The 12,041-nt window shown below is 36.8% G+C and overlaps 1 long non-coding RNA gene across 1 annotated transcript in view; it reads left to right on the forward strand.

Moving 5' to 3' along the window:
- LOC132710722 (uncharacterized) overlaps nucleotides 1-7,316 on the forward strand; it is a 31,507-nt gene extending 24,191 nt beyond the window's left edge. Inside the window, exon 4 of the long non-coding RNA XR_009621447.1 lies at nucleotides 5,894-7,316. This is a non-coding gene — a long non-coding RNA (uncharacterized LOC132710722). The remainder of the gene's footprint in view (nucleotides 1-5,893) is intronic.
- The last annotated feature ends 4,725 nt before the right edge of the window (nucleotides 7,317-12,041 follow it).

Consider the following 12,041-nt stretch of genomic DNA (forward strand, 5'->3'; position numbering starts at 1 on the left):
TTTTGGAGATGGTATTCTAGAGATCAAGTCATGAGAGAAAAGATGTCTGGGATCCTTCTAGTCAGCACTATTTGGCTAAGGGAATCTTCAGCACCCCCACTCTGTCTGAACTTGTTGGAAGAAATATCCTTCAAGGTTCTGCTCCAAGTGGGGAAAAAGATACTGGAAACGTGGAGACTGCTTGGAAAGATGGTTTAATGGTGGACAGGATCACATGGCTTGAGTTCCTGAACAGAAAAGTGCAGATACAGTAAATCCTCGGGTTTTTATGCTCTCTCTGGCTTTACATTTCCTGGGCCCCCGAAAGAGTATCCTGATTGGTTGTCAGACTCCCAGGGGGTGGGGGTCTTAGCTAGCCTTGCTGGCTGATGTAATCTTCCCAGGTGCCATGTGGTGAGTTTCTGTTGCTAGATGGGTAGAGGGCTAATCCTATCTTTGTTGGATCTTTGGCAATTCCTACTATGGCTCTGCCTGAAGGAGGTAGATCTTTGTTATGTAGAATAGATTGGCCCAGGCCTTAATGGCCCATTGACAAAGGGTGGGGGCAGGAAGATGGGAGCTGCTTCAAACTATGCTTATCCATTTCTCATCCAGGGAAATATAATATTCTGCTTTTTTCATATTTCCTAAAATATTTCACTCTTCCAGGAAAGGGGTGGGTGCTAACGTCCTACAAACTCACTGATCTAGTAGAAACCACCAGAGACAGGCTGTCCTTAAAATATGTTATGGAGAACTTTATAGTGTGCAACCTCCAGCTGGAAGGCAACTGGCCACCGATGAAGCTCGAGGTATGCCCATTACTACCTGTGTGGCTGCATTTGGAACAACTGTATTTTCCCACTGTGGTCTTCCAGGACAGCCTCAGGTAGAATGCGTTGCAATAATTACTCATATTAGGCTGCTGTTCAACAGACAAGAATGCAGGTATGGAGATTTAATCAGTAGCAGAAGAAATCATTACTCTGAAATTTATGACAGTTTGAAATGAGCATGGAAGACAATTTATTTTATTTTATTTACTTATTTTAGGAAATTTATATTGCCTCCTCCTCGCACACGTCGACTCAAGGCGGCTTACATGAATATATAAACTTCATATAAAAATAAAAATAATAAAAGAAAATAATAAAAGAATCGGTAGGCAAATGTAGAATTGGAATACATGCAATATATTAAAAAGTAAGTGTTAAATTAAAATGGTGCAGCCACTTAATATAAGTAAGATTAAATATGAAGGATTCTGTCAACTGCTGTTACCTTCATCCCATGCAATTGAGCTTCTAGAAATATCTGGTCAGTCATCAAGGAAACAGAATAGTGGCTCTGTTTGAATCTGAGTAAAATGGTGTTATGTAATTTTCAGCTATGAAACAAGGGTTGTGATCCAGCACAAGCCAATGAGTGAAACTGTAAGACTGAGGCTTCTAATATTTATTGTTAAGGTGTATACAGGTAATCCTTGATTTACAATCATTCATTTAGCAACTGTTCAAAGTTACAACAGCACTGAAAAAAATGATTTATGACTGGTCCTTGCTCTTTTCACTCTCATAGCATCCCCATAGTCATATGATCAACGTTTGGGCGTTTGGCCAATCAGGATGTATTTATGATGGTTGCAGTATCTTGGAGTCATGTGATCACCGTTTGCGACCTTCCCAGCCCAGTTTTAAAAAGCAAAGTCAACAGGGAAAGCTGGGTTTGGTTAACAGTCTTGTGATTCACTTACAACTGTGGCCAAAAAGGTCATAAAATCAGGCATACCTCACTTCCAACTGCCTTGCTTAGCAATAGAAATTGTGGTCTCATATATTAGAGTTGTAAATATAAAACATAACAATAATCCTAATGCATCAGATCAAGGCACATTGTAACCCAGAATTTTGTTTTTCTTAATGGCCAACCAGATCCCTCTGGTGTGCTCACAAATGACTGATGGAAGCAGTGGTGAAATCCAAATTTTTTTACTACTGGCTCTGTGGGCGTGGCTTGATGGGCATAGCAGGGGAAGGATACTGCAAACTCTCCATTCCCACCCCACTCCAGGGGAAGGATACTGCAAAATCCACATTCTCTCCCCACTCCTGGGGGAAGGATATTGCAAAATCTCCATTACCACCCCACTCCGAGGCCAGCCAGAGGTGGCATTTGCCTGTTCTCCGAACTACTCAAAATTTCCGCTACCAGTTCTCCAAATTGCTCAAAATTTCCGCTACTGGTTCTCCAGAACCTGTCAGAACCTGCTGGATTTCACCCCTGGATGGAAGTATACTCTCCCATTGCTGTTCCAATGCAACTGGTATTTGAAGTTATACTGCCCTGAATCCAGCAATAACATTTACCTTTTAAAGACAAACAGCCTTTGACTGACATCCTACATACCTATCACATTATTCTACTTTGGAATGAGAAAATTTTTGCAAAGCACAGAACAATAGTAAATATTAACAGAAAAATAGTAAATATTAACAGAAAAAATATTTTAAGAAAAAGAAAATGGAGGCTAGTAATGAGTTTAAACCACAGCACTCTCTGTATCATGTCTTTCTGACCTTGAAAATGATTGTTGCTTCCATCACATCCATTTACCAAGTTATACAATTTGTTTTGCCTTTAAAAACATGTCATTCTTCTCTTTTTAGTATCTTATCAACACATTCAAACCCAGAATTTTAGATCTCCTCCTGCCACCTTATTTATTTCAAATGGCTACATTTTTATATTTCTGATACACCCAACTCTTTCATTCTCACAATGAAGTGGCCAGAAGTGCACTCTTATACACATATTGTTTACTACTTTCTTTCATTCCTCCCAAGAGGAATGAAACTTACGCCACTTACCGTACTAATTTATTACTTTTCTATCAATATTTAAAATTTCTTCCTTTTCTTTAATAAACATGTTATTAATATACACAAATTAATGTAGTTACTCTAGGTTTTTTTGCCATTTATATTTAAGCTGCAATTGTTCACTCCATCTCCCTGTCAAACTAAGTACTTTGATGCTTGGTAGATTTAATTTTCAGCTCTGTACTCTCAGTGCCTCATACAGTGTAACTTTCCCTGAAAATCATTTCATATGTCTGCCAACAACAAAGCATTTTCTGAATAAAAACAACAAAGCAAATAGGAATCATTTATTATAAATGATTGTAATATTATAGTTTTAAAATTGTAATATATGGGATGACATTATTACATACCAGAGTTTATTGAACAGCAACATTCCAAAGAAGAACAGCAAAAAGAAATATTAAGCCATACACTAAATAACTAATTATTGGGTCTCTAATGGTACCTAATTTTCTTTTATCTATTTATAGGTCTAGCCATGAGCATCTGACAGTATTAAGCATAATATAATGAATAAGCCTGTTCACCTTGGTATTTGTTCAACTGTTTTTTGCTATGTAGAACAGATTACCACTTTTTAAAATTTCAGACAGAATTTGAAACTGCCACAATTGTAAAATATCCTCTAGTATCCTCAGATGCCATTATGTATATTATGTTATTTCATTATTAGTTTTAACCTTATGTTAGCTGTCCAGAATTGCTTTTGCAAGATGGGTGACCATATAAAATGTGAATGATGATAAGAATGATGAGGATGACGATGAGGAAGATGATGATAGACAAAAAAGCATATTAAAATACAAACAGTATTTGTGTCATATCCAGTACTGGAACTTTCTATCTTCTATTACATGTTTTTATCTCACAAGCATCAACTCAATACAGCTTGAAAGTAGCATTTATATTTTGTCTGGACAGCACACAAGCAGTCTTTGCTTGTAGAAATCAGCAGAATCTGGTAGAATTATATCAGAATCTATCAACAGTAATCATGAGCCCAACAATGCTTCCTGTACCTTTCTAAATTCTGTTCAGTTTCAATTCAACTCTTACTGACCTAGGTATAAACTAAAAAGGTAAAGGTTCCCCTCGCACATATGTGCTAGTTGTTCCTGACTCCGTTTTAAAGCCGAAGTGCCAGACGCTGTCCAAAGGTGTCTTCATGGTCATGTGACTGGCATGACTAAATGGCAAAGGCACACGGAACGCTATTACCTTCCCACCAAAGGTGGTCCCTATTTTTTTTATTTGCATTTTTTATGTGCTTTTGAACTGCTAGGTTGGCAGAAGCTGGGACAAGTAACGGGAGCTCGCCCTGTTACACGGCACTAGGGATTCGAACCGCTGAACTGCCGACCTTTCGATCGACAAGCTCAGCATCTTAGCCACTGAGCCACCACATCCCTCTAATATAAACTACATGTTTATACAAGTATAAACTACATGGTGTCCAATTCCCAGAAGAAAATACAACCAAATTTAACAAAAAAGATAGTCCACAGTTGAAAGTTCAAAAGTTGTTTTTGCTATTTTCCTCACTATTCAGTTTTTTAAAGGCTAAGTATGAAAAGGCCTTCATATGCTTTGGGCATTTATGCAGTTGCTTTACTGTGGAGCCAGTGCACAGAGTTCTTCGGAACAAGAGATGAGCCAAAAGAGTGTTTAACCTTTCCCTACCAGTTGTTTCTCACTGAAGATTTATTCCAGAAACTTTTAACTATCCTGTTCAGGCTTTTGTGTATCTTTTAAACATGGCAAGAAGATAAAGGTTAAAGGAACTGAAAGGGCAGGAGGAGAACATTTGAGGTGGAAATAACTGGCAGCATGGAATGAAGCACATTCTTCCTGCTTGTTTTCTCTCCAAAGTGAATTGTATAAGCCCGAGGATACTTTAGAAGGGAAAAGTTAATCATGGAACATTTTTAGAGCTGAATAAAATGTATTTTGCACTGAAGCTAAAAATATAAAGAAGACAAAAAAAAAAAAAAAAAAAAAAAGAACAAACCCAAATCCCAAACCAAGCTTCTCTTCTATCAGGGTTTTTTTGAGGCATTGCCTGGTTTTCAGATTAAGCAGTAAAGCACAAAAACAGGTTCAGGAAAGTCTTGGATTTTTTGAAATGCTGTTTTGTTAATATAGAGGATGTAATAAGTGACGTGCACAATGAGGTTTCTCACTCAAACCTCCCAGCTTTAACAGTTTATGGAGTCTGACACAGGAACAGACAAGCAGAAACTATGGAGCCTGCCAGGACGATGTGCATGATGCATAAGTTATTAATTTATACCCTAGCAGATATCCACAACTCCGTATAACACATGTCAAAACATGCATTTCAGGGGTATCTCTTTCCACTTCAGGGAAACTCAGTCTTCTCCTAAGAACAGAGTGTATGCTACAGGGTTGCACACTGCCAACTGTTACACAAAATTATGTGCCACAGAGATTGTCAAATTGCTAAGTTAAGATTGGCTTTAGTATAGTTATTGCCAAAAATAATAGTAATAATACGAAGAACAAAAAGTCCACCACATACATACACATATTAAAATGCATAAAAATAATAACATGCAGTATTAAAAATTCATCTAATGGTATTTATGCATTCTTATAATTCTGTAGAGCTACTTTTTCAAACAGCCTAATTCTACCATCTGAATAATTCATAGGGGTCCAATTTGCAGTAGTCGTCAGCTTATCAGCTTTGGGAGGTGGTTCTTATTCTTTTTTCAGTTATGACAGACTTGGCATATCATTCATATAGCAAAATGATTTTAATCTTGCCCTTACGCTAGAGTATGTATTGAAAATCAAATCCTCTTGAAAGGTATATTGTTTTCTCTGAAACATTCACTGCTTTCTGTTCTGTGCAGACTAGTTTTAACAATTAGTTTCTGTAAATCTAGTTCCAACTGCACGAGATATACGAACAATGAATGTAGATTTGTTTATTCATGCTTTTGACCAAAATTTTAATGTGATTCAGAACATCTTACATTTTGTGTTTTTTTTCTCTTTTATATACAAAGGGGTGGAAAATAAGGCAAAATACACAAAAGGATCCAAAAGAGAGAGAGAGAGAAAAAAAATGAGTGTGTGAGCAAGGGGGGAGAATCCCCACCCGATGAATACTATATAATATGGTAGTCCTCTGAGTTTGAAGAAAACACTGTTGTGCAGTTCTTTGGTAAACACAGAGGGGTCTCTGAAGCAAGTACAGAGTCTAGACAGTGGGGGCACTGGAAGTCCATTATTGTAATGGATGCTATTCTATGACACTGCTCATGTTTTGAGGGGCACTTGTCTTCAAAGTCTGTGGAGGCTTCTTAGCAGAGAGTTCTCCAGAAGGTTCTTTCAGCAGCTCCAGCTTCTAGTTCCCTTGGCTAGATGTTACACTGGTATAGGATTTCTTTCACAGTGTCTTTGTAGCGCTGATGTGGTCAATTTTGAGGCTTTTCCCCAGGCTTCAGTACACTATAGAGCAACTGGTGAATCAGCCATTCTGATGAAATTTCTGGGCTCTGAAAACCAGAGACTCAATGCTGGTGGACTCTGCACTATCCAAGATCGCCAAGCTAGAGACATGGTCTTAGCCAAGGAATGCCAAAGATGGAATGGGGTGTGCACATTTGAAATTTTTCCAGTTGTTTGATGAGCAGAGTCAAGACTACATCCTTACAGGAGATAGCTGTATAGCTCTGTAGACGTTAGCTTTATGGAGATATGGATGTTGTGTTGATTGAACAATCTGGTATGCAGCTGCCCCTGTGCATGGTTGGCTTTGCTGATCCTGGAATCAATTTCTTTCCAAAGACCCATCACTTGAGATGCTTCCCAAGTATTTGAAGCTGTTCACATTTGTCAGTTGGATGCCATCAACAGTGATTTTTTTGTTCTAAAGACTTCGTATTTTCTATGAACTGGTAAAATACTTCAGTTTTGTTGAGGCTGATATATGAAAATACATTCTGTGTTAAATAAACATGAAAATAATATTTTGTTTAATCAATAATTTAAGGTCATAAGAATTAATATTTTTAAGCTCTTTTATTGTTGATCCATTAATGTGGGATATTCTCACTTCTAATTTCAGAATTCTTGCGAATATCTAATATTCAGTTTATTGCTCCTATTTAATTTATTTTTGAGAGTCTCTGGTTTGTAGTGAAGTACAAATGTAATAAATACATATATGTTTACTTTACAGCTGTACACTTAGACTCATCTAGAGTACTATACAGTATGTTCTCATACGGTAATTTGAAAGTTGCTGACATTGCTAAATCATCTGGACTAATTTCTGAAATCAGGAATTGTTATACAAAATCATATTTTTCTAAATGTAGCTTGCCACTTTTAATGGAGGAAATATAATAAAGCTGTGCTAAAAACAGAAGCCAATTTCTGCCATGATTATAAAAGAATCATATAATAAATCTTTTTTTTAACTTGGTCACTTGTGCTCCTTAAATAAATTCAAGTTATTATGTATGGTTGATGTGGTATTGAAAATCAGAAAGTATAAGCCCTTATAATATCATAATCATAATTTAGACAAAGAAATTGTAGAGTTCATCCTTTTAAAAAGAAACAAAAGTGATATTGTCACTATGCTTGAAAAATAATGTAAAGATACAGTATTGATACAGAAATAACTCTAGATATATTAATTTTGACAATATGCATTTTTAATACTTTCTGCCATAAAAAGTGAGGTTTTCAGTCATCCGCGTGTCAATTTCAATCTGTTTTAATAATATATTTGTAGCTATAAATGGAGAAATCTTTAGAACTACTTCCAAATTGTTTTTAAAAATTCAAATAGTGATAAATTCTCCATTTATTATATGCTTTCATAAATCATTAGAGCCTACATGAGACTTATTCAAATAATCTGGTAGATTATCAAATGGTTGTACAAAATCAATAACAATAAATTTTGATACAGAATATACGAAATAGACATACTATATTATCAGCATAAAATAAACATCTGTGTTCAGTTCCAGCTACTATTATACCCAGAATATCTCTCATTTGTCAAATAAAATAAGCCAATGATTCCTATATGAGATTAAAAACAAGTGTCAATAAGGATATCAATGATGAGTTCCACTAGGCAGTTTAATAGATGAAGAAATAATTTCATTTATAATTATCCTAGCAGAGGGATTAATATGTTCACTGTAGCTGATTTAATTTTTCTGAATCTGTATCCATAATATAAATTAATAGTCTAATATTATCAGATGCATGGCATTTTTTATTAAAAAGTTTTTATTTAAAAAGTTTGTGTGGGATGGATAATTGAAGATATTATCTGCAGGCTATAAACTGGGTGTGATAACAAGGATATTGGATAATTGCTTAGGCAATAAGTAGAATATAGGGTAGGGTAGGGTAGGGTAGGGTAGGGTAGGGTAGGGTAGGATAGGACAGGATAGGATAAGATAACAGAGTTGCAAGGGACTTTGGAGGTCTTCTAGTCTAGTCCAACCCCCTGCTTAGGCAGGAAACCCAATACCATTTCAGACAAAATATATACCAGCCTTTAAAATTATAATTATGTAGGGCTCACCAAAGGAGGCTAAAAATAAAAATAAAAAAGGCTTAATTGTACATTTCCAGAATAGTGGGGAAATCCTCAGAATATGCTTTATTCCACTCCATAGGACAACTACATTAACTGGGATTTTTTTTCTTTCTATGGATTTAATAGTATCTACTTTTTACATACTTTGGATATGTCTTAATGAGTTTAAAATGGGACTTAATTGCATCTGAGAGATTTAATTAACATTAATTAGAGGTTAGAATACTAAATCCATTTCATATAGCACTGCTGTACCTCTTAAAGCACAAGTTAATTCGGTCCTATAAGAGATAAATCTAGTCCTTGCGGCAGTCAAACGATGCTAAAATCTGTCTTTACAATTTCAAATAATTTATTTGTGAACTGATTGGCCCAATTATAAACAGAGATCAGTTTATCAAATAAAAGTGATCATAGATTTATGTCACAATCCAAAGGTGATTAAGGTCCAATCCATCCTTCTGATAATTCTAGTACCCTGTATTATGACTTAGAAGCTCTTCTGAAATCTTTGGTGCAAAACTGGGTTTGCCAGAATACAGCCTGGTCCAGACAGTTCCAAAAGGATGCCATTCCTACAATAAAATTGTAAGGGCTTGCAGAGATATAGTTAGAGCTATGAGAGTGTTGGCAGTGGAATCATCAACATCTGGAATATTGTGTACAGTTCTGGTCACTCTCAAAAAGGTTATAGCAGAACTGGAAAAGGTTCAGAGAGAGAAACTGGGATGATTCGGTGGGAGAGGGAGCAACTTCCATATAAAAAAAGGCTATGACATTTGTGGCTTTCTAATTTAGAAAGGAGGCAAATGAGTGTACAAAATTATACATGGTGTGGATAAAATGGACAAGAAGCTATTTTCCCCTTTTCCAAAATACTACAACCAGAGGTTAGCCAGTGAAATTGAACCTTGGAAAAATTGAGATATACAAAAGGTAAATTTTTACACAGCACATAATTTTCTAGCATCCAAAACTTAAGAATGATAGTTGAATACATCGTTGGTCTGTACTATCCTTGCTGGTTCAACATCAAAGTAAAACATTCCTGGATTGAAGCCCACATCAGGTATTGTTCCAGTTGCAGCAAGTCAAACTGGGAAAGAAGGCTGTAGTAGATGCTGTTTTACCAACCATTCAGCGCTCAGCATGGTACACTTTCAGTGAAATGATAGTCCAGATACTCTTGTGTTCAGATGACATTCAAGAGAGGACAGCTGGTGTGCAAAATATCATTGACTTGAGGGGTGCAGATTATGAAATGCTGGGAGATTTTTCTGTACATGCAAGAAAAATGCCTTTAATCAATGCCAGGGCATTTATTCTGCTGGAGTTTATTGACTGGTCTGAAGGTTTATATGAGCCACCTTTAACCTTCTGCAAACTGACTATAGCAGAAATAAAGAAGTTCACTGATGAACCAATGCAAGTACCACGGTGGCCCTGTCATGCCCAATCAATAGAGAGATGTGTGAAACAGGTCACAGAAGCAGCAAGCAGAGAGTATACACATGAGAAACATGAGGGTTATATCAGAGGCCAAGAAGCAAATCAGCAGCCGATGTAGAAGAACGGATCAAAACAAGACTTGATAGAACTCACTTAAACATTTTTGTAACTCAGATAATTGCTTTCTGATGTTAGTTTATGATTGCATGGATTCTTTTTTTTTTTTCTTAGCTAAATAAGATTCATGCAGAAAAAAACCTTTAATTTTTGTAGCACAAAGGTGTAATTTTGTGAAGATAAAGTTAATAGTATTTGGATTAGAAGAGACTTTTCTGGGGTATATGATCAGATGTGGATTTACCATAACAAGCTAAACATCGTACAATTGCAAAAATAACCACAGATTTGAATTCTTGGTGTAAAAACACATATTTTTATCCCTCACTGGAAAAAAAATGCAAAAATTAATTTTCACCCCATTAAATGACATGCCCTTCATGCTTGGTCGTACACAACAACTGTGAATGTGCAGGTCACACTGTATCATATTACCCAGATGTTGGAACTGCATTCATTTTTGTGGCAAAGTAACCAACTCAGGTACTGATGTGGAGCACAATATTCTGGGAGCTCTTGTAGAACTGGTCCGAACATGCCACTGGGTTGTTGTCTAGGGATAACAAGTTGAGCACAACTTAAAAGGGTTTTAATTCCGTATTTTCCAGTTTTCAGTTTCAAGGCTGTGGTGTGCAATGTCAAGTTATAACCTTGACATTCAAATGCGCACATCTTGTTTTCTGGCCCATTGCCTTTGCATTCCAACAGCCCACCCACATGAGTTTCCCACAATAGCAAAATTGTTTCTAGACAAGCAGGTATCTTGGATTTTTGCTATTCTATTTTGGAACTTTTTGTGCCTTCCTACTTGAAGGTTATTCCTTCCTAGCTTTTTTTTTTTAATGTGCTGCACATTGTCCTACCATTTTATCATTTACACTTGCTACAATTGCAAAGGACCATGTTGAAAAAACACAACTCCAGAATAAAGAATTTTGGTTTGAATGCCTGACCATGGCTTCATTGCATGATTGCTGAGAATCACCTGGCTGAATTTTATCTGCCTGGTGACTTTAACCTTTCAATGACAGAGCCACTCTATAGGTAGTTAAACATACATGGCACACAAAAGGTAGTTAGTGATAACCTGCTGATGTTTTTAATTTTGCTCCATATCCATCTCTGTTTCTTTGTGTGCCATGTATGTTTAACTGTGGGTAGGGATTGGTCTGTGAAATTTGTGTGGCCAAATGTTCTGTGTTGCCTCAGGGATGGAAAACAAAATGAGATCAGAATTTGGGAAGTGATGTTTTCTATGGACCTTGGATGGTGATGTTGTACCATGCTTGGGGGTGATTCTGACATTGTTAACTATTACAGTAGACATTTGGTATCTATATATCTACAGAGATTCTCAGTCATTCAGGTCACGGTATCTATATGGAATCTATGGTTTTATTTCAATAGCTATTGCTTTTATAGCCGTTTTTATGTCTATATTTGCCAGGGACACAGGAATTTGTAAGGAATTCTGAAAAAAAGCAGTGTTAATGGTACTAGATTGACTCCCAAACACACTTAGGGCTGATGAACAAAGTGACCGGTGCATTGTCTAATTTGCCTTTGATACACTGCTTACATATGAATTATGGACACAGGGGAAAGGAGTAAACACACTTGATTATGACCAAGTTCTATTGGAGTGGCATTTGTGGCCTTCTCTTCCTGACTGGTTCATACCACTTGGAAAATCCAGACAAAATCCAGAAACCCCAAGATCCAGAGGAGCTATTGCTCCTTCCTCCCCACCACCATGCTAATAGACCCTATAATTGGGTCAAGGTGCACTACTTATATTTTGATGCAGGGCAGGGCAGTGGTGGAATTCAATTTTTTTTACTACCAGTTCTGTGGGCGTGACTTGGTGGGGGTGGCAGAGGAAGGATACTGCAAAATCTCCATTCCCACCCCACTCCAGAGGAAGGTTACTACAAAATTCCCATTCCCTTCCCACTCCTGGGGGAAGGAGATTGCAAAAACTCCATTCCCACCCCACTCTGGGGCCAGCCAGAGGTGGT

Source organism: Pantherophis guttatus, chromosome 1, assembly GCF_059756535.1.
Source record: "Pantherophis guttatus breed Tessera chromosome 1, ASM5975653v1, whole genome shotgun sequence".
Classification (NCBI taxonomy): domain Eukaryota; kingdom Metazoa; phylum Chordata; class Lepidosauria; order Squamata; family Colubridae; genus Pantherophis; species Pantherophis guttatus.